Source organism: Hyla sarda, chromosome 2, assembly GCF_029499605.1.
Source record: "Hyla sarda isolate aHylSar1 chromosome 2, aHylSar1.hap1, whole genome shotgun sequence".
NCBI classification, from domain to species: domain Eukaryota; kingdom Metazoa; phylum Chordata; class Amphibia; order Anura; family Hylidae; genus Hyla; species Hyla sarda.
Genome location: NC_079190.1, coordinates 416193155 through 416219332, shown reverse-complemented (window position 1 = coordinate 416219332; position 26178 = coordinate 416193155).

Here is a 26178-nt window from a genome sequence, read left to right as displayed (position 1 = left end):
TATAGACCAATGTTACTTTATTTACAGGAACCAGAATTTTTGTTATGTTTTCTTCACTGTAACAAAAAAAATAAAAATAAAAAATATAGTTTTTTTTTACAAGCAGTAAAGAAAGGCTGGCACATATAGGAAATTAGATTAGTTTTTTTGTAGCAATGAATCCTGTCTTGGTGATTACTCCATAGCCTCCTAAAACACTATTTCTGATATCAATCCTGTCAAGTAAGACCCTGAAGGGCTTAATATATCACTGCATTCTCTTGAGCTGTTGAAGTAAGACTTGGTAATGCTATTTCAACTTGTGTTTGTACATATAATAATGCAACGGATGCTATATTCATTTTCTAGAACAGCTGTTTTTTTAAAGCCCAGATGGCTGTTATACTAGCTTTTTTTTTCTTCTCCTAGATTCATGAGTCTTTCACGGACTACACAGAGGAAGCAAAAGTCATTGTTTGGAATGTTTAAACCACACACGAGCTTTAACATTGTTGTTGCTACTTTGCTAGGTTTACATGACTTCAAATATAACTTTTTTTTTCTGTGATATGATAGGTACTATCATATCACAGAAAAAAAAAACTGTTATATTTTACTCAGTACCTCATCCTGATCTTGTACTTTTATGTGTCTAGCTTCTGTATTTCTTTCAAAATCAGCTTATATCAGATCACCCCAAATTTTCATCTTCTCACAGGCAGGGGGGCGTGTCCCTCTTTTGCCCTCACTGTACATAACTAAACTTCCTCCCAAACTGAGTGATACTGAGCTGTCATGAATTTCCTTAAAGGGGTACTCCCATGGAAAACTTTTTTTTTAATCAACTGGTGCCAGAAAGTTAAACAGATTTGTAAATCACTTCTATTAAAAAATCTTCCAGTACTTTTTAGGGGCTGTATTCTAAAGAGAAATTCAAAAAAGAAATGCATTTTCCTCATGACCACAGTGCTCTCTGCTGACCTTTGCTGTCCATTTTAGGAACTATCCAGAGGAGGAGAAAATCCCCATAGCAAACATATGCTGCTCTAGACATTTCCTAAAATGGACAGCCAGAGGTCAGTAGAGAGCACTGTGGTCATGACATCAGAGGAAATGTGTTTCTTTTTTGGATTTGTCTTTAGTATACAGCCCCTAAAAAGTACTGGAAGGATTAAGAATGTTTAATAGAAGCAATTTACAAATCTGTTTAACTTTGTGGCACCAGTTGATTTAAAAAAAAAAAGGTTTGCATGGGAGTACCCCTTTAACCTGTTGGGGACGAAGGGCGTATCCATACGCCTGTGGGAATTTCGGTACCCGCCACGCGCCGGGCGGGGACCGGACCGGGGTTACTACTAATATCGATCAGCAGGCACCCGCGCAAATGCCCAGGGGGGGTCATCAGACCCCCCCGTCGGCGATCGGCGGTGAATTCACACTTCCGATCTGCGCCGATTCCGGGTCATTATGGGTCTATGGTGACCCGGTGACCCAGAATATAAGGGGGATCGCGGTTGTCTAAGATACCTACGATCCCCCTGAAGGGATAGGAGTGAGGTGGCAGGGGTGCCACCCCTCCTATACCTGCTATCGGTGGTCTAGACGCGACCACCAATAGCAAATCGGGGGCAGCGGGGTTAACTTTCGTTTTCCCTGTCCTGCTCACCCACAATAGACGGGGCAGAACGGGGAACCGAACGCCGAAGTCCACTAACCCGTCCGGAGGCTGTGGGTGACTGTGATCGGCGGGCGGCGACGTCGTGTGGCAGAAGAGGACGGCTCCCTGGATCCTACGGAAGCCAGTAAGTTGCCTAGCAACATCTGGAGGGCTACAGTGGTCTCTAACCTGTAGCCCTCCAGATGTTGCAAAATTACAATTCCCAGCATGCCCAGACAGCTGTTTGGGCATACTGGAATATGTAGTTTTGCAACAGCTGGATGATTGCAGTTTGAGACCACTATACAGTGGTCTCTAAACTGTATCCCTCCAGATCTTGCAAAACTACAACTCCTAGCATGACCAAACAGCTCTTTGCTGTCTGGGCATGCTGGGATTTGTAGTTTTGCAACATCTGGAGGGTCACAGTTTGGAGATCACTCGGCATGCTGGGAGTTGTAGTTGCATACCTCCAGCTGTTGCATAACTACATCTCCCAGCATACACGGTCTGTCAGTACATGCTGGGAGTTGTAGTTTTGCAACAGCTGGAGGCACACTGGTTGGAAAACAATGAGTTAGGTAACAGAACCTAACTGAAGGTTTTCCAATCAGTGTGCCTCCAGCTGTTGCAAAAGTACAACTCCCAGCATGCACGGTCTGTCAGTACATGCTGGGAGTTGTATTTTTGCAACAGCTGGAGGCACACTGGTTGGAAAATACTGAGTTAGGTAACGGAACTTAACTGAAGGTTTACCAACCAGTGTGCCTCCAGCTGTTGCAAAACTACAACTTCTCAGTCAGTACATGCTGGGAGTTGTAGTTTTGAAACAGCTGGAGGTTTTCCCCCCCATGTGAATGTACAGGGTACATTCACACAGGCAGGTTTACAGTAAGTTCCCTGCTTCAAGTTTGGGCTGTGGCAAATTTTTCGCCACAGTGCAAACTCCTAGCGGGAAACTCACCGTAACACGCCCTAAAAACACTACACTACACTAACACATAATAAAGGGTAAAACACTACATATACACCCCCTTACACTGCCCCCCCCCAATAAAAATGAAAAACGTATTGTAAGGCAGTGTTTCCAAAACTGAGCCTCCAGTTGTGGCAAAACAACAACTCCCAGCATTTCTGGACAGCCCCTAACTGTCCAGGCATGCTGGGAGTTTAGCAACAGCTGGAGGAACCCTGTTTGGGAATCACTGGCATAGAATACCCCTATGCAATCCCTAATTTAGTCCTGAAATGCGCATGGTGCTCTCTCACTTCAGAGCCCTGTCGTATTTCAAGGAAACAGTATAGGGCCACATATGAGTATTTCCGTGCACGGGAGAAATTGCACTACAAATTTTGGGGGGCTTTTTCTCCTTTTACCCCTTATGAAAAGTTGGGGGCTACACCAGCCTGTTAGTGTAAAAAAATAAAAATGTTTACACTAACAAGCTGGTGTTGCCCCATACTTTTTATTTTCACAAGCAGTAAAAGGAAAAAAAGACCCCCAAAATTTGTAACACAATTTCTCCTGAGTACGGAAATATCCCATATGTGGGCATAAAATGATCTGCGGGCGCGCAACGAGGCTCAGGAGTGAGAGCGCACCATGTACATTTGAGGCCTAAATTGGTGATTTGCACAGGGGTGGCTAAATTGGTGATTTGCACAGGGGTTTTACAGCGGTTTTGACATAAACACAAAAACATAAATACCCCCATGTGACCCCATTTTGGAAACTACACCCCTCACGGAACGTGACAAGGGGTATAGTGAGCCTCAACACAGGTGTTTGACAAATTTTCATTAAATTTGGATGGGAAAATGAAAAAAAAAAGTTCTCACTAAAATGCTGGTGTTACCCTAAATTTTTCATTTTCACAAGGGAAAATAGGAAAAAAGCCCCCCAAAATGTGTAAACCCATTTCTTCTGAGTAAGAAAATGCCCCATATGTGGATATAAAGTGCTCTGCTGGCGCACTACAATCTTCAGAAGAGAAGGAGCGCCATTGGGATTTTGAAGAGAAAATTTATCTGGAATTGAAGGCCACATGTGTTTACAAAGCCCCCATAGGGCTAGGACAATTTTTCATTTGCACAGCCCAGTGTTCCAAAGATCTGTCAAATGCCAGTGGGGTGTAAATACTCACTGCACCCCTTATTAAATTATGTGAGGGGTATAGTTTCCAAAATGGGGTCAGATGTGGGGGGACCACTGTTCTTGCACCACGGGGGGCTTTGTAAACGCACATGGCCCCTGACTACCATTCGAAACAAATTCACATTCCAAAAGCTCAGTGGCGCTCCTTTTCTTCTGAGCATCGTAGTGCGCCAGCAGAGCATTTTACGTCCTAATATGGTGTATTTCCATACTCAGACGAGATGGGGTTACAAATTTGGGGGGGCATTTTCTCCCATTACAATTTGTAAAAATGGTAAATTTGGGGAAAAAACTGCACTTTAGTGAAAAAATATTTTTTTTCATTTACACATCCGATTTTAACGGAAAGTCGTCAAACACCTGTGAGGTGTTAAGGCTCACTGGACCCCTTGTTACGTGCCTTGAGGGGTGTAGTTTCCCAAATGATATGCGATGTGGGGTTTTTCTGCTGTTCTGGCATCATAGGGGCTTTCTAAATGTGACATACCCCCCAAAAACCATTTCTGCAAAATTCACTCTCCAAAATTCCATTGTCGCTCCTTCCCTTCTGAGCTCTCTACTGCGCCCGCCGAACACTTGACATACACATATGAGGTATTTCCTTAGTCGAGATAAATTGGGTTAAAATTTTGGGAGGGCTTTTTCTCCTATTACCACTTGTAAAAATTCAAAAACTGTTTTTATAATTGGGTCATTTGTGGGGTATTTATAATTTGAAGGCCCTTCAAATCCACTTCAAAACTGAACTGGTCCCTGAAAAATTCCGATTTTGAAAATTTTGTGAAAAATTGGAGAATTGCTGCTGAACTTTGAAGCCCTCTGATGTCTTCCAAAAGTAAAAACATGTCAACTTTATGATAGACACATAAAGTAGACATATTGTATATGTGAATCAATATATAATTTATTTGGAAAGTCTAATTTCCTTACAAGCAGAGAGCTTCAAAGGTAGAAAAATGCAAAATTTTCAAATTTTTCATAAAATTTTCAAATTTTTCACCAAGAAATGATGCAAGTATCGACAAAAATTTACCACTACCATAAAGTAGAATATGTCACGAAAAATCTATCTCGGAATCAAATTTATAAGCATCCCAGAGTTATTAATGCTTAAAGTGACAGTGGTCAGATTTGCAAAAAATGCTCCCATCCTTAGGGTCATAATGGGCTCCGTCTCCAAGGGGTTGAAGGGGTTGTGTGCGGGCTTCCGTGTCACGCCCGCCCCCTCTTCCAAATTCGCGCCCCCTTCCCATAGACTTTCGTTGAGGGGGCGGGCGAGACGTCACGAGGGGGCGGGCGAGACGTCACGAAGGGGCCGGGCATGACGTCACGCCCGGCGGCTGCGAACACGGAAGCCCGTACACAGCGTTCGGAGTAATGAACTTCCGGACGCTGTGAGCGGAGCTCCGAACTGCAGGGCAGCGCACAACCCCTTTAATACTGGGCTGGCACACTGTAACAAGCCCCCTCCCCATCTCCTTACTACTGGGGTAGATGTTGCTGTATAAGGCTGAACATGCTGTAACACTTCTGCTCCTTCTCCTCTATGCTATGAACGGAGCTCTGCCCTGAATCTTTCTCCTTCTCAGACTTGATGCTGCTGAGAGCTGGGGAGGTGTGAGGGGGTGTGGCCTCCTCTCAGCCAATCACAGCAGCTCACTCACTGCCAGCTCTTCTCTTCTGTTTGTATTGGAGATCTTCACACAGGGAGCCCACACAGGCTTATAAAGCCACCCCCTCACTTCCTGTATTCTAACTGATATATACGGGTCAGTAGAGAAGCAAAAGGTGGAAGCTGGTTATTGCGCTGTCAAAATTGGAAGGTAAATCCAGAATACTTTCGCAAATTTATTAGGCGATATAACACACGCAACGTGTTTCAAAATCATCTGTTTTTTTCATCAGGCATTAGGACCTCTGTAATACAACCCCACCAGGTGACCAAGTTTCCAACTAGTCCCTCGCCTTGGTGATAATACTGATTCCACACAGGGAGCGCTCCGTGTTTGTCTTGTTTTGTATTGTAACTGAGACGCTGATCGGAAAGACCAAGGTCACATGTGGGGTTTTGTTTTTTTTGCGTTTGTCAAAACCGCTGTAACAATCAGCCACCCCTGTGCAAATCACCTCAAATGTACATGGTGCACTCTCCCTTCTGGGCCTTGTTGTGCGCCCCCAGAGCACTTTACGCCCACATATGGGGTATCTCCGTAGTCGGGAGAAATTGCATTACAAATTTTGGGGGGCTTTTTTCCCTTTTACCTCATGTCAAAATGAAAAGTATAGGGCAACACCAGCATGTTAGTGTAAAAAAATTTAATTTTTTTACACTAACATGCTGGTGTAGACCCCAACTTCACCTTTTCATAAGGGGTGAAAGGAGAAAAAGCCCCCCAAAATTTGTTAGGCAATTTCTCCTGAGTACGGCGATACCCCATATGTGGCCCTAAACTGTTGCCTTGAAATACGACAGGGCTCCAAAGTGAGAGCGCCATGCGCATTTGAGGCCTGAATTAGGGATTTGCATTGGGGTGGACATAGGGGTATTCTAAGCCAGTGATTCCCAAGCAGGGTGCCTCCAGCTGTTGCAAAACTCCCAGCATGCTTGGACAGTCAACGGCTGTCCGGCAATACTGGGAGTTGTTGTTTTGCAACAGCTGGAGGCTCCATTTTGAAAACAGTGGCGTACCAGACGTTTTTCATTTTTATTGGGGAGGGGAGGGGGGCTGTGTAGGGGTATGTGTATATGTAGTGTTTTTTACTTTTTATTTTATTTTGTGTTAGTGTAGTGTAGTGTTTTTAGGATACAGTCACACGGGCAGGGGGGGTTACATCGATTTTCCCGCTGCGAGTTTGAGCTGCCGCGCAAAATTTGCTGCATCGCAAACTTGCAGCCTGATACTCACTGTAAGCCCCTGCCCATGTGAATGTACCCTGTACATTCACAGGGGGGGGGACCTCCAGCTGTTGCAAAACTACAACTCCCAGCATGCACAGTCTATCAGTGCATGCTGGTAGTTATAGTTTTGCAACAGCTGGAGGCACACGGGTTGGGAAACACTGAGTTAGGAAACAGACAATGTTTCCCAACCAGTGTGCCTCCTGTTGTTGCAAAACCACAACTCCCAAACATTCTCAGGCATGCTGGGAGTAGTAGTTCGGCAACATCTTTAGAGCCAGATGTTGCCGAACTACAACTCCCAGCATGCTTGGAGTTGTAGTTTGCAACATCTGGAGGACTACAGTTTGCAGACCACTAATACAGTGGTTCCCAATATGTGCCCTTCCAGATTTTGCAAAACTACAACTCCCAGTATGCCAAAACTGTCCAGGCATGCTGGGAGTTGTAGTTCTGCAACATCTGAAGGGCCAGATGTTACAGAACTACAACTCCCAGCATGCCTGGATAGTAAGGGCATGCTGAGGATGTGTAGTTTTGCAACATCTGAAAGGGCACAGTGGTCTCCAAACTGTGGACCTCCAGATGTTGCAAAACTACAACTCCCAGCATGCCCAGATGCCAAGGGCTGTCTGGGCATGCTGGGAGTTGTAGTATACAGGGTCCCAATACAGCAATGCATGTCACTTTACGGCGACATGCATTGCTGTAAAGGGCCCGACCGCGGCTGAAGATCCACTCACCTGTCGCCGCCGCCGTCTTCCTCGCCGGGATCCGGGTCTTCAGGGACGAGGTAAGTACCGGGGCCGGTCCACAGCACTCCCCCGTCCCCCGCCGCGTCCTCCGGTCTTCCTCCCGTCCTCTCCGGACTTCAAGGGGCCGGGCATGGCGGGAGGAAGTAACCACCCCCACCTGCGATTGCAGGCTTGCCACCTCGCTCCTATACTTCAGCATGGTCCTGGCTGTCTGTGACAGCCGGGATCATGCAAAATTTCCAGGCGGTCGGGTCCCAGAGACCCGATCAGCCCGGTATCGCCGCAGATCGCAAGGGCGATTTCCCTTGCGATTTGCGGCGATCGCCGACATGGGGGGCCTACATGGCCCCCCTCGGCGTTTGCCCTGGATCCCTGCTGAAGGATTTCAGCAGGGATCCGCTTCCGATCTCCGCCGGGTGAGCGGCGGAGACCAGGAAAAAACCATGACGTATGCATACGTCATGGGTCCTTAAGAGGTTAATTAAACCACACGGTCAACGGAGTACGTGCAAAAAAATTCCAAAGTCCAAAAAAGCGTATTTTGGTCACTTTTTATACCATTAAAAAAATGAATAAAAAGTGATCAAAAAGTCTGATCAAAACAAAAATCATACCGTTAAAAACTTCAGATCACGGCGCAAAAAATGAGCCCTCATACCGCCCTGTACGTGGAAAAATAAAAAAAAGTTCTAGGGGCCAGAAGATGACATTTTTAAACGTATAAATTTTCCTGCATGTAGTTATGATTTTTTCCAGAAGTACTACAAAATCAAACCTATATAAGTAGGGTATCATTTTAACTGTATGGACCTACAGAATAATTATAAGTTGTCATTTTTACCGAAATATGCACTGCGTAGAAACGGAAGCCCCCAAAAGTTACAAAATTTAGTTTTTTCTTCGATTTTGTCGCACAATAATTTTTTTTTTCCGTTTCGCCGTGAATTTTTGGGTAAAATGTCTAATGTCAGTGAAAAGTAGAATTGGTGACGCAAAAAATAAGCCATAATATGGATTTTTAGGTGGAAAATTGAGAGGGTTATTATTTTTAAAAGGTAAGGAGGAAAAAACGAAAGTGCAAAAACGGAAAAACCTTAAGGGGTCAAGGATGTGGGGTGTCCCGGCACATCGCCGAGGGGGGTCCTGAGACCCCCCCCCCCCCATGTCGGCAATCGATGAAAATCGCATGTCTGAATTGCACCCCTGGATGTCGAGGGGAATGTGGGGAGAAGATGGAGGCCGGTACCTGGAGGAGAAGATGACTGGGGACCCCGGATCATCGCTGGAGACTGCTGGATCTTGGCTCAGATAGGGAAACTACGGTGGGGTGGGTGGGGGGGCGGAAATGAAAGTGAAAGTAAAGTGATCTTTACTGTGGCAACCACTAGGAAGGCCATACTGCAACTCCCAGCATTCCCAGACAGCCAAAGGCTGTCTGGGCATGCTGGGAGTTGTACTTTTGCAACATCTGGAGGGTCACAGTTTGGAGACCACTGTTACAGTGGTGCCCAAACGGTAGCCCTCCAGATGTTGCCAAACTTCAACTCTCAGCATGCCTAGACTGCCCAGGCCTAGACTGCCCTGGGAGTTGTAGTTCTGTAACATCTGTCCCTTCAGATTTTGCAATTTTCATGAAATTTTTGAAAATTGCTGCTCTACTTTGAAGCCCTCAAATTTTTTCAAAAAGCAAAAATATGTCCATTTTATAATGCCAACATAAAGTGAACATATTGGGGGAGATTTATCAAAACCTGTGTGGAGGAAGAGCAGTGCTGTTGCCCATAGCAACCAATCAGATCGCATCTTTCATTTTTGAAGAGGCCTGTGAAAAATTAAAGATGCAATCTGATTGGTTGCTATGGGCAACTGCACCACTCTTCCTCTACACAGGTTTTGATAAATCTCCCCCATTGTATTTGTGAATAAATATTTTATTTATTTCGAATATCCATTTTCCTTACAAGTAGAGAGCTTCAAAGTTAGAAAAAAGCAACATTTTCAAAATTTTCCTTAAATTTGGGGATTTTTCACCAAAAAGGATGCAAGTAACGCCGAAAATTTACCACCAAAATAAAGTAGAATATGTCACAAAAAAACACCACGCGTTCCGCCTCCAGCTACGGAGGCTTCCTCAGGACTCCTGAGGAAGCCTCCGTAGCTGGAGGCGAAACGCGTGGGGTCAGCTTCTCCCTGCTTTGGATGTGAGGAATCCCGGTAGCAGCACTTTAGCACTGAGCCTCACAGCCAGACTTGATGGACATACAGCACTTTTCTCAGGTCGTAGTATTGCACTTTATATTGGTCAGACTTGTTATATGCACTGAGATTTAGTTTTTCACCTTATATTGGTCAGATTTATATACACTGAGATTCACATATATTTTTCATTACACTGACATTGGTTAGGCTGCTAGGCGTTTTATATACTATATTTACACTTGCCAGGTGCTACTTATTGGTACAATCTTTAGAATTTGCTGCATAGATTGGTTTGTTTTTCATTGGTCCGGGACTGGTTTACATCTTAGGGTTATGTGTACCCACTGCAGGGTGGGCGTAGTAGGATTATATTCCTCCGCTTTTGGATTATGTGTTTTTAATTGTTTTTAATTGTATGTATTCATCTGTCTGTTTTGTGATAAATAAAGATTTATATATATTTTTTGGAACATATTGAATATTTGTGGTGTGCAATTTATATATGGCTGCTAGCTTTCTCTCTTCTTCTGGGTCCATATTCAGTTGCAGCCTATTGCACCCTATCTTTATTGAGGTGGTGCCCATCAGTTTTTTCTATTTACATCTGCACACCAACAACACCAAGGGCCTCCTGACCCCGAAGGGTTCCTGTTATTATACCAACACATGCAGCCCTTCCATTGAGAAAGCTGTGCGTATCTTGGAAAGATTATATGTTACTGCCAAACCATTTGAAGTACAGTTGACATCCCAGTAGAACTAAAGGTCCGAGCAAACAACCCCCTGGGTTGCCACAAGCACACAATACAGTGACCCCCGACCTACGATGCCCCGAACATACGATAATTTCAACATGTGATGGCCTCTCAGAGGCCATCGCATGTTGAAGGCAGCATCAACATACAATGCTTTTTTATGTCGGGGCCATCACATAAACGGCTATCTGGCAGCGCAGCCTGCTTCAGCTGCTGCTGGATAGCCGTTTAAGGTGCCCCGTGTGGTCCGGTGGGTGTCACTCACCTGAACCGGCGCTCCGGACCGTCCTCTTCGGGATCCCCTGCATCGCCGTCGCTCTCCATCGTCGTCATCATGCCATCGCGCATGCCGTCCCGTCATCTAATAGCAGTGGCGTGCGCAGCGACGTGATGACGGGGATGAAGAGACGCAGCAGAGACGGTCCAGAGACGCGGCGACAGCGATGGAGGGCGACATCCAGCGGTGAGCGCCGGGGACAGGTGAGCACTGTATAACCTCCTATACCAGTGGTCTTCAACCTGCGGACCTCCGGATCTTGCAAAACTACAACTCCCAGCATGCCCGGACAGCCGTTGGTTGTCTGGGCATGCTGAGAGTTGTAATTTTGCAACATCTGGAGGTCCGCAGGTTGGAGACCACTGTCCTATACTTTTCATACGAATTACCATCGTATGTTGAGGGACCACTGTAGTTGAATGTTGAACCAAAGAGCTGATTTTCTGTGGTACTCATTGGCCATCTAATGTGTATCGGGATGTCCCTTCCCTTTCGTGATAAATGTCAGCCGAAATAAGCAAAAACGCAAAAAAATAAATACCCACATGTGACCCCATTTTGGAAACTACACCCCTCACGGAACATAACAAGGGGTATAGTGAGCCTTAACACTCCACAGGTTGAAGAATTTTCATTAAAGTTGGATGGGAAAATGAAAAAAAAAAATTTCACTAAAAAGTTTTTCATTTTCACAAGGGAAAATAGGATAAAAGCCCCACAAAATTTGTAACCCCATTTCTTCTGAGTATATAAATACCCCATGTGTGGACGTTTAGTGCTCTGCTGTCAAATTTTGGGGGTCATTTTCTCCTATTACCCCTTGTAAAAATGTAAAATTTGGGGACAAAACAGCATTTTAGTGAAAAATATATATTTTTTCCATTTACACATCCAACTTTAACAAAAAGTCATCAAACACCTGTGGGGTACTAAGGCTCACTGTACCCCTTGTTACGTTCCTTAAGGGGTGTAGTTTCCAAAATAGTATGCCATGTGTTTTTTTTGTTTTTTTTTTGCTGTTATGGCACCACATGGACTTCCTAAATGTGACATGCCCACCAAAAACCATTTCAGCAAAATTTGCTTTACAAAAGCCAAATCTGACTCATACTCTTCTGAGCATTGTAATGCACCCGCAGAGCATTTTACATCCTAACATGGGGTATTTCCATACTCAGAAGAGATGGGGTTACAAATTTTGGGGGACATTTTCTGCCATTACCCTTTGTAAAAATGGTAAATTTGGGGAAAAAACTGCACTTTAGTGAAAACATTTTTTTCTTCATTTACACATCCGAATTTAACGAAAAGTCGTCAAACACCTGTGGGGTGTTGAGGCTCACTAGATCCCTTATTTTTTCATCAAAACTACCCCTCAAAGTATTCAAAATGACATTCAAAAAGTTTGTTAACCCTTTAGGGGTTTCACAGGAATAGCAGCAAATTGAAGGAGAAAATTCAAAATCTTCATATTTTACACTTGCATCTTCTTGTAGACCCAGTTTTTGCATTTTTACAAGGGGTAAAAGGAGAGAAATCTTCCTAAAATTTGTAACCCAATACCTCATATGTGTATGTCAAGTGCTCTGTGGGAGCACTACAAGGCTCAGAAGGGAAGGAGCAACAGTGGTATTTTGGAGAGTGAGTTTTTCTAAAATGGTTTTTGGGGGGCATGTCACATTTAATAAGCCTCTATGGTGCCAGAACAGAAAAAAAAAAACTTAACACCCCACAGGTGTTTCACGACTTTTCATTAAAGTTGGATGAGTAAATGATTAATTATTTTTTTCTCTAAAATGCAGTTTTCCCCCCAAATATTACATTTTTACCAGGGGTAATAGTATGAAAATACCCCATGTGTGGACGTCAAAAGCTCTGTACAATGCTCAGAAGAGAAGGAGTCACATTTGGCTTTTGGAAAGCAAATTTTGCTGAAATGGTTTTTGGGGGGCATGTTGCTTTTAGGAAGCCCCTATGGTGCCAGAACAGCAAAAAGAAAAAAAACACATGGCATACTATTTAGGAAATTACACCCCTTGAGGAATGTAACAAGGGGTACAGTGAGCCCTAACACCCCACAGGTGTTTCACTACTTTTCGTTAAAGTTGGATGTGTAAATTATTTTTATTTATTTTTTTCACAAAAATGCTGGTTTTCCCCCAAATTTTAGAAGGGCTAATTGGAGAAAATGTCCCCCAAAATTTGTAACCCCCTCTCTTCTGAGTATGGAGATACCCCATGTGTGGACGTCAAGTGCAATGCTCAGAAGATAAGGAGTCACATTTGCAAATGGGGGGAGGGGGGCATGTCACATTTAGGAAGTCCCTATGGTGCCAGAAGAGAAAAAATAAAACACATGGCATACTATATTGGAAACTACAGCCCTCAAGGCACGTAACAAGGGGTACAGTGAGCCTTAACACCCCACACATTTTAAATGTAAATGCTGTGGTTACCCAAAATTTATCATTTTCACAAGTGGTATCAGGAGAAAATGTCACTGTAAATTTGTAAGTACATTTCTTTGGAGTAAGGACATACCATATTTTTCGCCCTATAGGACGCACCGGCGTATAAGACGCACCCAATTTATAGGTGCAAAATCTAAAAAAATAAAGATTTTGAACCCAATAGTGGTCTTCAACCTGCGGACCTCCAGATGTTGCAAAACTACAACTCCCAGCATGGCTGGACAGCCGTTGGCTGTCCGGGCATGCTGGGAGTTGTAGTTTTGCAACATCTGGAGGTCCACAGATTGAAGACCACTGCATAGGAGGTAATACTCGTGTCCCCGCCGCTCTGGACCCGTCACCGCTGCCCTGGATGTTGCTTGCTGTCGCCGTGTCCCCGTCGCTCCGGAATGTCTCTGCTGCCGGCCGGGTATCCTCGCTCTCCGTCGCCGCCATCATGTCGTTACGCACGCCGAAGCACGTACACAACGACGTGATGACGAGGAAGGAGAGGGCCGGCCATACAGGGGATTCCTGAACGGAGAAGACACCGAGGAGGCAGGTAAGGTCCCTCCCGGTGTCCTGTAAGCACTAACCCGGCTATTCAGTCGGGCTGTTCGGTCAGCTTTGATCGCCGCGTCTGAAGAATTAATACAGGGCATCACCGCGATCGGTGATGTCCTGTATTAGCCGCGGGTCCCGGCCGTTGATGGCCGCAGGGACCGCCGCGATAGGGGTGTATTTGCTGTATAAGACGCACCGACTTTTTCCCCCCAGTTTTGGGGAAGAAAAAGTGCGTCTTATACGGCGAAAAATACGGTACCTCATATCTGGGCGTAAACAGCTCTGCAGGTGCACACCGGTCTCGGAAGAGCAGGAGCGCAGTCCGGCCCTTGAGCTTTTAAACAGCTGCCTATGGAGCCAGAACAGCGGGACCCCCCCTCAAGGAGCGTTATGTGGGTTAAATAACTAAAATGGGGTACAGTGGGACGTAAAATCCTAAAAAATATGCCCACCCCAAACCCTATACTCTGAATCATCATTCTGGGAATGTGATGTGTGTGGCCGTCCCTAAACTGTTGCCTCAAATGCGCACCCCGCTCAGGTGGAGGGAGAGCGCTGCGCATTTGAGGAAACATGAAAAAAGTCCCCGATGATAGTGATAGGTCTTATCAGTTTATTTTTTATTTTTTGTGGGAATTTAGCGGTTTATGGGGTTACAACTTGGAATGTACTCTGGACTGGGTACATTGGGGTCAAATTGTGAAAAATTAAAATGAAAAGGGAAAATTTTGTACTGCATGGAAGTGTAATACTCCCTGAAACTGTCTTTAATGCATAAGCCCGGATGATCGGGGCAAATGTCACACACTGCGTTTTTTCTGGGATCGTCCCTTCTTTCCAGTCTGGGGGACCTCACCTGGAAATTGTTGGCCTGGGACGATCCTGGCACCTATATTTCCAGTTTCTTGGGAAGTCTGGCCTGCTTTTTCCGGGTTGCCAAAGATCAGGGCCCTTAGGACTTCTTCTTGGAACTGGAGGAATGTCCCTGTGTTGCCAGTGTACTGGGACAGTACAAAAGAGTTGTACTTGGCAACCTGTACCAAGTAGACCACAACTTTTTGTACCAAGTATGGCTTTAGGACTTGATCAGAAAGATCAACTCCCCCGTATACTGATTGTAATCCAGAATACAATCAGGCTTGAGCACCATTGTTGTGGTAGCTCACACAGGTCAGCATAAGGACATCCCTCTTATTCTTATATCTGACCTGCAACAGGTTTTCATGGGTAAGGGCACAAGACTCATTCTTGGGCATAGGTGTCCGGATCAAATTTAGAGGGAGGCCTCTCTGGTTCTTCCGCACGGTCCCACAAGCGGACATGGATCTGGCGGCAAGGGATGTGAACAGAGAGATGCTGCTACAAAAGTTGTCCACGTACACGTGGTAACCCTTATCCAGCAATGGGTGCACAAGGTCCTAAACGAGTTTCCCGCTAACACCCAGAGTGGGGGAACAATCTGGGGGTTCAATACGGGAAACTCATCCCTCATATACTCTAAACTTGTACGTGTACCCGGAGGTACTCTCACAAAGTTTGTAGAGTTTCACGCCATACCGCGCCCGCTTCGAGGGAATATACTGGAGGAAGAGGAGTCTCCCCTTAAAACTGATAAGAGACTCATCTACCGAGAGCTCCCTGAGGGGTATGTAGGCCTCCAAAAATTTGGCCCCAAAGTGATCTAGCCTCATTTTGCAAGGCGGGATCACTTCGGGGGGGGGGGGGAAATATACTATTGTATATACTTTTGTACATAACGGTGTGTGATTATAAATCACACACTGTTATGTGGGGGGGAAAAAATGCTGCGCCTATATAAAAAAAAAGGGGGGGGGCAAATGCAGCGCCCTGAACCCGTAATTGTTACGCCGAGCGCTCCGGGTCCCCGCTCCTCCCCGGAGCGCTCGCTTCACTCTCACTACCGCAGCGCTCCGGGCAGCTCCACTGACCCGGTGCGCTGCGATACCGTCTCCAGCCGGGATGCGATTCGCGATGCGGGTGGCGCCCGCTCGCGATGCGCATCCCGGCCCCCGTACCTGACTCGCTCTCCGTCTGTCCTGTCCCGGCGCGCGCGGCCCCGCTCCCTAGGGCGCGCGCGCGCCGGGTCTCTGCGATTTAAAGGGCCACTGCGCCGCTGATTGGCGCAGTGGTTCCAATTAGTGTGTTCACCTGTGCACTCCCTATTTATACCTCACTTCCCCTTCACTCCCTCGCCGGATCTTGTTGCCATTGTGCCAGTGAAAGCGTTTCCTTGTGTGTTCCTAGCCTGTGTTCCAGACCTCCTGCCGTTGCCCCTGACTACGATCCTTGCTGCCTGCCCCGACCTTCTGCTACGTCCGACCTTGCTTCTGTCTACTCCCTTGTACCGCGCCTATCTTCAGCCGCCAGAGAGGTTGAGCCGTTGCTAGTGGATACGACCTGGTCACTACCGCCGCAGCAAGACCATCCCGCTTTGCGGCGGGCTCTGGTGAAAACCAGTAGTGACTTAGAACCGGTCCACTAGCACGGTCCACGCCAATCCCTCTCTGGCACAGAGGATCCACCTCCTGCCAGCCGGCATCGTGACAGTAGATCCGGCCATGGATCCCGCTGAAGTACCTCTGCCAGATGTCGCTGACCTCACTACGGTGGTCGCCCAGCACTCACAACAGATAGCGCAACAAGGCCACGAGCTGTCTCAACTGACCGTGATGCTACAGCAGCTACTACCACAGCTTCAGCAATCATCTCCTCCGCCAGCTCCTGCACCTCCTCCGCAGCGAGTGGCCGCCTCTGGCCTACGATTATCCTTGCCGGATAAATTTGATGGGGACTCTAAGTTTTGCCGTGGCTTTCTTTCACAATGTTCCCTGCACTTGGAGATGATGTCGGACCAGTTTCCTACGGAAAGGTCTAAGGTGGCTTTCGTAGTCAGCCTTCTGTCTGGAAAAGCTCTGTCATGGGCCACACCGCTCTGGGACCGCAATGACCCTGTCACTGCCTCTGTACACTCCTTCTTCTCGGAATTTCGTAGTGTCTTTGAGGAACCTGCCCGAGCCTCTTCTGCTGAGACTGCCCTGTTGAACCTGGTCCAGGGTAATTCTTCCGTTGGCGAGTACGCTGTACAATTCCGTACTCTTGCTTCAGAACTATCCTGGAATAATGAGGCCCTCTGCGCGACCTTTAAAAAAGGCCTATCCAGCAACATTAAAGATGTTCTTGCCGCACGAGAAATCCCTGCTAATCTACATGAACTCATTCACCTTGCCACTCGCATTGACATGCGTTTTTCCGAAAGGCGTCAGGAGCTCCGCCACGATATGGACTTTGTTCGCACGAGGCGTTTTTTCTCCCCGTCTCCTCTCTCCTCTGGTCCTCTGCAATCCGTTCCTGGGCCTCCCGCCGTGGAGGCTATGCAAGTTGACCGGTCTCGCCTGACACCTCAAGAGAGGACACGACGCCGCTTGGAAAATCTCTGCCTGTACTGTGCCAGTACCGAACACTTCCTGAAGGATTGTCCTATCCGTCCTCCCCGCCTGGAAAGACGTACGTTGACTCCGCACAAAGGTGAAACAGTCCTTGAAGTCAACTCCGCTTCTCCACGTCTTACTGTGCCTGTGCGGATATCTGCCTCTACCTTCTCCTTCTCCACTAAGGCCTTCTTGGACTCCGGATCTGCAGGAAACTTTATTTTGGCCTCTCTCATCAACAGGTTCAACATCCCAGTGACCAGTCTCGCCAGACCTCTCTACATCAATTGCGTTAACAATGAAAGATTGGACTGTGCCGTGCGTTACCGCACGGAACCCCTCCTAATGTGCATTGGACCTCACCACGAAAAAATTGAGTTTTTGGTCCTCTCCAATTGCACTTCCGAAATTCTCCTTGGACTACCCTGGCTTCAACACCATTCCCCAACCCTGGATTGGTCCACTGGGGAGATCAAGAGTTGGGGCCCCTCTTGTTCCAAGGACTGCCTTAAACCGGTTCCCAGTACTCCTTGCCGTGACCCTGTGGTTCCCCCTGTAACCGGTCTCCCTAAGGTCTATATGGACTTTGCGGATGTTTTTTGCAAAAAACAAGCTGAGACTTTACCTCCTCACAGGCCTTATGACTGTCCTATTGACCTCCTCCCGGGCACTACTCCACCCCGGGGCAGAATTTATCCTCTCTCTGTCCCAGAGACTCTTGCTATGTCTGAGTATATCCAGGAAAATTTAAAGAAGGGCTTTATCCGCAAATCCTCCTCTCCTGCCGGAGCCGGATTTTTCTTTGTGTCCAAAAAAGATGGCTCTCTACGTCCTTGCATTGACTACCGCGGTCTTAATAAAATCACTGTAAAAAACCGCTACCCCCTACCTCTCATCTCTGAACTCTTTGATCGCCTCCAAGGTGCCCACATCTTTACCAAACTGGACTTAAGAGGTGCCTATAATCTCATCCGCATCAGAGAGGGGGATGAATGGAAAACGGCATTTAACACTAGAGATGGACACTTTGAATATCTGGTCATGCCCTTTGGCCTGTGCAACGCCCCTGCTGTCTTCCAAGACTTTGTTAATGAAATTTTTCGTGATCTCTTATATTCCTGTGTTGTTGTATATCTGGACGATATCCTGATTTTTTCTGCCAACTTAGAAGAGCACCGCCAGCATGTCCGCATGGTTCTTCAGAGACTTCGTGACAATCAACTTTATGCCAAAATGGAGAAATGTCTGTTTGAATGTCAATCTCTTCCTTTCCTAGGATACTTGGTCTCTGGCCAGGGACTACAAATGGATCCAGACAAACTCTCTGCCGTCTTAGATTGGCCACGCCCCTCCGGACTCCGTGCTATCCAACGTTTTTTGGGGTTCGCCAATTATTACAGACAATTTATTCCACATATTTCCACCATTGTGGCTCCTATTGTGGCTTTAACCAAAAAGAATGCCAATCCTAAATCATGGCCTCCTCAAGCGGAAGACGCCTTTAAACAGCTCAAGTCTGCCTTTTCTTCGGCTCCCGTGCTCTCCAGACCTGACCCATCTAAACCCTTCCTATTGGAGGTTGATGCCTCCTCTGTAGGAGCTGGAGCGGTCCTTCTACAAAAAAATTCTTCCGGGCATGCTGTTACTTGTGGTTTTTTTTTCTAGGACCTTCTCTCCGGCTGAGAGGAACTACTCCATCGGGGACCGAGAGCTTCTAGCCATTAAACTAGCACTTGAGGAATGGAGGCATCTGTTGGAGGGATCAAGATTTCCCGTTATTATTTACACCGATCACAAGAACCTCTCTTATCTCCAGTCTGCCCAACGGCTGAATCCTCGCCAGGCCAGGTGGTCTCTGTTCTTTGCCCGATTTAATTTTGAAATTCACTTTCGGCCTGCCGATAAGAACATTAGGGCCGATGCTCTCTCTCGTTCCTCGGATGCCTCGGAAGTAGAGCTCTCTCCGCAACACATCATTCCCCCTGACTGCCTGATCTCCACTTCTCCAGCCTCCATCAGGCAAACTCCTCCAGGGAAGACCTTCGTTTCTCCACGCCAACGCCTCGGAATCCTCAAATGGGGTCACTCCTCCCATCTCGCAGGTCATGCGGGTATCAAGAAATCCGTGCAACTCATCTCTCGTTTCTATTGGTGGCCGACTCTGGAGACGGATGTTGTGGATTTTGTGCGAGCCTGCACTGTCTGTGCCCGGGATAAGACTCCTCGCCAGAAGCCCGCTGGTCTTCTTCATCCTCTGCCTGTCCCCGAACAGCCTTGGTCTCTGATTGGTATGGACTTTATTACAGACTTACCCCCATCCCGTGGCAACACTGTTGTTTGGGTGGTCGTTGATCGATTCTCCAAGATGGCACATTTCATCCCTCTTCCTGGTCTTCCTTCAGCGCCTCAGTTGGCAAAAAATTTTTTGTACACATTTTTCGTCTTCACGGATTGCCCACGCAGATCGTCTCGGATAGAGGCGTCCAATTCGTGTCAAAATTCTGGAGGGCTCTCTGTAAACAACTCAAGATTAAATTAAACTTTTCCTCTGCATATCACCCTCAATCCAATGGGCAAGTGGAAAGAATTAACCAGGTCCTGGGTGATTATTTACGCCATTTTGTTTCCTCCCGCCAGGATGACTGGGCAGATCTTCTACCATGGGCCGAATTCTCGTATAACTTCAGAGTCTCTGAATCTTCCTCCAAATCCCCATTTTTTGTGGTGTACGGCCGTCACCCTCTTCCCCCCCCTCCCTACTCCCTTGCCCTCTGGTTTGCCCGCTGTAGATGAAGTGACTCGTGATCTTTCCACCATATGGAAAGAGACCCAAAATTCTCTTTTACAGGCTTCATCTCGCATGAAAAAGTTTGCAGATAAGAAAAGAAGAGCTCCCCCCATTTTTGCTCCCGGAGACAAGGTATGGCTCTCCGCTAAATATGTCCGCTTTCGTGTCCCCAGTTACAAACTGGGTCCACGCTATCTTGGTCCTTTCAAAGTCTTGTGCCAAATTAATCCTGTCTCTTACAAACTTCTTCTTCCTCCTTCTCTCCGTATTCCTAACGCCTTTCATGTCTCTCTTCTTAAACCACTCATCATCAACCGTTTCTCTCCCAAGTTAGTTTCTCCCACTCCTGTCTCCGGTTCTTCTGACGTCTTCTCAGTGAAAGAGATACTGGCCTCCAAGACCGTCAGAGGAAAAAGGTTCTTTTTGGTGGATTGGGAGGGCTGTGGACCTGAAGAGAGATCCTGGGAACCTGAGGACAACATCCTAGACAAAAGTCTGCTCCTCAGGTTCCCAGGCTCTAAGAAGAGGGGGAGACCCAAGGGGGGGGGGTACTGTTACGCCGAGCGCTCCGGGTCCCCGCTCCTCCCCGGAGCGCTCGCTTCACTCTCACTACCGCAGCGCTCCGGGCAGCTCCACTGACCCGGTGCGCTGCGATACCGTCTCCAGCCGGGATGCGATTCGCGATGCGGGTGGCGCCCGCTCGCGATGCGCATCCCGGCCCCCGTACCTGACTCGCTCTCCGTCTGTCCTGTCCCGGCGCGCGCGGCCCCGCTCCCTAGGGCGCGCGCGCGCCGGGTCTCTGCGATTTAAAGGGCCACTGCGCCGCTGATTGGCGCAGTGGTTCCAATTAGTGTGTTCACCTGTGCACTCCCTATTTATACCTCACTTCCCCTTCACTCCCTCGCCGGATCTTGTTGCCATTGTGCCAGTGAAAGCGTTTCCTTGTGTGTTCCTAGCCTGTGTTCCAGACCTCCTGCCGTTGCCCCTGACTACGATCCTTGCTGCCTGCCCCGACCTTCTGCTACGTCCGACCTTGCTTCTGTCTACTCCCTTGTACCGCGCCTATCTTCAGCCGCCAGAGAGGTTGAGCCGTTGCTAGTGGATACGACCTGGTCACTACCGCCGCAGCAAGACCATCCCGCTTTGCGGCGGGCTCTGGTGAAAACCAGTAGTGACTTAGAACCGGTCCACTAGCACGGTCCACGCCAATCCCTCTCTGGCACAGAGGATCCACCTCCTGCCAGCCGGCATCGTGACAGTAATAGAGCCCGGGTCACGCTGAAAAATCTGTACCATTAGGGGGTCAGGGGGGGATTTTTTTTTTTTTACCTCCTGCCTGTCCCTAGCAATCTCACCCTGCACTATACAGCTTCTCTTCAGCCCTGAGGGGCACAGATCTTCACAGAGGGGGGTGGTCCCTGGCTCCGTCTCACAACTCTGCCCACTGACCGAATGTGGTGGGCGAGCAGAGCTGCGAGAAGAGGACATTAACCCCTCCTCTGCCGGCTGCCATTGGTCGGACGATCACCCGACCAATAGCAGTGCTCCTGGGGGAGGGGGGGTGATGACATTTCCACCTCCCCATAGATACAGGAGGTGATTGGGGGTGTATTCTACACCCCCGATCACCATGTATCTCCGGGTCATCATGTCACACATATGACCCGTATGACCGGAATCGCCGCAGATCGCCGATGTGAATTTGTTGGTCTCAAGACCACCCTGGACATTTGCATGGGATGACTGCTGAATGATTTCAGCAGGCGGTGGGGACTGGAATTCCCACGGGAGTACAGCTACGCCTGTGTCCTTAACTACCAGGGAGTCCTTAAGGGGTTTAGAATAACTTTAGAGATCATTTTTTATAGGAAATACCCTGTATTTTTTTAGAATTAAGACCCTCAAACATAATATCTTGAATTGACTTTGGTTCCATGGGCTCCTCCATATTCAGAGTGGAACGTACAGCTTTAACTAACTGATCAGTGTCCTCAAAGGAAAATAATGCTTTCCCTGAGGAGTCTTCCTTTGACTCCTCTCCTGAGTCCGACTCATCTGGCACAATAATACCCTCTTATTCAGAGTCAGATTGAGTTAAGGCCACTGGAGTAGTAATAAGATTTGAAGCAGTGGGAAGAGGACCGGTATCGATGGCTATAGGATTATTAGCCGCTGTTAAATTCTGAATGGATGACTGGATCTCCTTTCTAATAAAATCCTGCATTTGTGCCAGAAGAGACAGAACTAAGGCTGGAACCTCTGAAGAAATCAGTTTATTAACCCCTTAAGGACGCAGCCCTTTTTCACCCTAAGGACTGAGCCCTTTTTCGCAATTCTGACCACCGTCGTTTTACGAATTAATAACTCAAAAACGCTTTTACCGAATATTCCGATTCTGAGACAGTTTTTTCGTGACATATTCTACTTTATTTTGGTGGTAAATTTTCGGCGTTACTTGCATCCTTTTTTGGTGAAAAATCCCCAAATTTCATGAAAATTTAGCATTTTTCTAACTTTGAATCTCTCGACTTGTAAGGAAAATGGATATTCCAAATACATTTTTATTCACAAATACAATATGTCCACTTTATGTTGGCATCATACAATGGACATATTTTTGCTTTTAGAAAAAATTAGAGGGCTTCAAAGTAGAGCAGCAATTTTCAAAAATGTCATGAAAATTGCAAAATCTGAAGGGACAGATGTTACAGAACTACAACTCCCAGCATGCCTGGGCAGTCTAGGCATGCTGAGAGTTGTAGTTTGGCAACATCTGGAGGGCTACCATTTGGGCACCACTGTAACAGTGGTCTCCAAACTGTGACCCTCCAGATGTTGCAAAACTACAACTCCCAGCATGCCCAGACAGCCTTTGGGCATGCCCAGACAGCCTTCTGTCTGGGCATGCTGGGAGCTTCAGTTTGGCCTTCCTAGTGGTTGCCACAGTAAAGATCACTTTACTTTAACTTTCATTCCCCCACCCCCAACCGTAGTTTCCCTACCTGAGCCAGGATCCAGCAGTCTCCAGCGACGATCGGGGGTCCCCAGGCATCTTCTCCCCATGTTCCCCTCGACATCCAGGGGTGGGCAGAATGGGGGGTTGCCATGGTCCTGCCCTGCCATTGGTCAGAATCAGTTCTGACCAATGGCAGGGGATAGGATTAGATCGCAGTACTGCAACCTCGCTCCTATTCCTCAGGATGATCAGGGCTGTCACTGACGCACACAGACGCCAGGATCCACCGCCAGCAGCCCAATGCACACAGCCGACAGCCCGGCCTCAACCCGCGGCGGCAGACATAATATTTAGTAAGTCAGCGCAGGCTGCCGGCAGAGGGGGAAGGGGCGGGAGATTCAAACAAGAGGAAAAGTGTGACCTAGCCGAGATCCCCAACCAGGGCTCATATAGGTATTCCATACCTCCTACACCGAGGGGCCCAGCATAAAGGAATACCACAGCCATTCTTAGAGCCCCACTTGAGACAGGGCTCCTTTCCAGGCTTCCCATAGTGACTGAAGACGGAGAGAAGGAGACTTCCTTTTATTCTCCAAGGATTACTGTCCCTAGGGGTAGAGTCCCTCTCTCAGGTGGTGCTGTCATGGCGATGCGAAAATAGAATTTGCGGTCAGAAAACATGCTAAAGATGGCATAGGACCAAAATTCTGTCAAAAAAAATAATGAAAGAAACACAAACCAAGACAGCAGACAACAAAAAGGACAGGACAAACATCAACAAAACAAAAGGGGGGAAGGGAGAAGACAAGAAAACAAATGGGAAGGGGAACAGAGGAGGGGGAGAGGGAATAGCATCACAGAGACCGACTGGCAACAAAACTATCCCAGGGATCCCAGACAAGGAAAACAGGGCAGTGGTATTGTTCAAGGAGGCAGTAAGGGACCGATTCTCTTGCACCCGCACCAAAGGGTCCGACAAAGACTGACCACTTCCAAAATGTTGAAATCAATGTTTTAGCCGCTAGGAGGACACACATAAGCAGTTTAACGCCCTTCTTCCCCAACAGGCAGGGAGAAAGGTGCAATAAATAGACCAAAATGATCTAAGGGAATAGACACCCCAAAAATATCCACCACAAGGCGACTGACATGAACCCAAGAATCAACAATCAATGGGCAAGGCCATAAAATGTGAAAAAGCATTCCCACCCCACTAGCACAGCGCCAGCACAACAAGGGTATAGCAGGATTCAGTTTACGCAGTAACTCAGGGGTGTAGTACCAGCCCATAATCAACTTATACTGAGTCTCCTTATACGCAGTACAAATGGAGGCCTTAGAGGAAGCCCGTTCCCAATTGACCCTCCACTGAGGCAAAGAGATCCGGGAGTTCAATGATGCTTCCCAGCGGCTCATATACTTATGGGTCGGCTCACCACCATCCACAGGACCATTCAGAATAGAATAAATGTCAGAGAGGAGACCCTTAACTTGGGGTCCCTGACGACAAAGTTGCTCAAATGTAGTAGGGACAGACACCATCAAAGAACAAAACCTGGTGGCGGACCTGTAAATAATGGAGCTGCTCAGAAGGAGGGAGACCGAACTTAGACACCATCTGGTCAAAGGGAAGCAGGGTACAGGAAAACACATCTACCACGTCCGTGTAACAGAAGAGATTTCTGGGGCCCCAAGCCTGCACCATCAGAGGAGTAATACTATCAGGAAGATCAGGATGATACAGAAAAGCTTGCAGAGGAGAAGAGGAGGCCAAGGAGGGGGGGGGGGGGGTAGCGGGGCATTTGCTGTACGCTTGGTAGGAGGACCAAGCAGACAAGTGGCAGAGATGGTCCGCAAATAGCACTTAACTAAATCCGGTATTGCCAGACCTCTATCAGACCTACCATCCATCATAACAGATTTTAGGTAAACAATGACATTTAGCATTCCAAATAAAATGAAAAACTGCTGATTGAAGTGAGCAGAGAGGGGGGACCCTAACAGGCATGGTTTTAAAAAAATACAGTATTTTCAGGAGGACAGTCATCTTGACAGCAGCTATGAGGCCAAAGAAAGAAATGTAGAGAGGACGTCAATGCTCCATTAGAGCACGGAGCTCCCAAAACAGAGAAGGAGAGTTATCAGAGTAAAGAGAGGAGTAAGAGAGAGAGATGGATGCCCATGTAATTGAGGGAAAGGGGAGACCATTTGAAGGAGAAGTCAGCAAGTCACGAGAAGGGAAGAAAGGGTGGGAGGGAGATTAGGCTGCCCATAAGACTGAAGGACAGTATAAAGGTTGGGCAAGGACAGCAAGAGGTGGGTCAGGGTTAAAAGGACATCATCCACAAAGAGACAGATCTTAAACTCCCTATCCTGTACCAAGACCCCAAAGTACATTTTTCAAAACACCTAAAGAGGTCTATGGGAAATACATCAATAAAATACAAAAAAAATTACAACTTGCAACATCTGTATGTCAAATTTTTTTTAATAAAATGCAGAGAAAGATACCATAAAATGCAGTACTTGACTCAGATGTATCAAGATGCACAAACACTACAGCTGCAATGGGTTAATTAGAAAACTCTGCTGCATCAGTATGAAATTTATACTTTTTCTTTAACCCCTAGCAGTAAATTATTTACTGTACCTGTTCTTGACTCAGTGCCGACTTAAAACCTTTAATATGTATAAGGTTGAAGGGATTACACTGAGAGTCTGAAAATTAATCCCAAAATTCTGTTAAGTAATTAAAAGCTGAGCAATATTAGTTTCCACAGCCTGAAAATGTTACACTGCGTTGAAAGTACTGAAGGGCTGAAATAAGAGGATATAAAACTTTCAAGGTTATGCAACATACATTTCCACTTTATTCTTGTTATTTTAACTTTATACAGTTAGATGGCTGAAAGATTTGTGGAATATCTCAAGGGTAGTTTTAATAGACAGGCACCGTCCACCATGGTATACAATCATGCTTACAGGGCATAAAATGCAAATTGTTATTTATAGCTATTGACAAAATAGCCAGAGAAGATTACCTGAAGCTGTGTCATATAAAGCAATTTCACGCATTCAAATACTATAGAAAGATTGGTAGGTTTTTCCATAGTCTTAGTGATTTACTGAGTAATGGAGTTCTATTAATTTAATGGTACAATGATAGAATACTTTTGTAATATAAAATGTAAATTGATCCTATTTGATGCTTTCTTGAAGGGCTTTTCCATAGATGTAACTTTCTATGCATATAGTAAAAATTACTCCTTTCACAAATTTTCACTTCAAAAGTTTA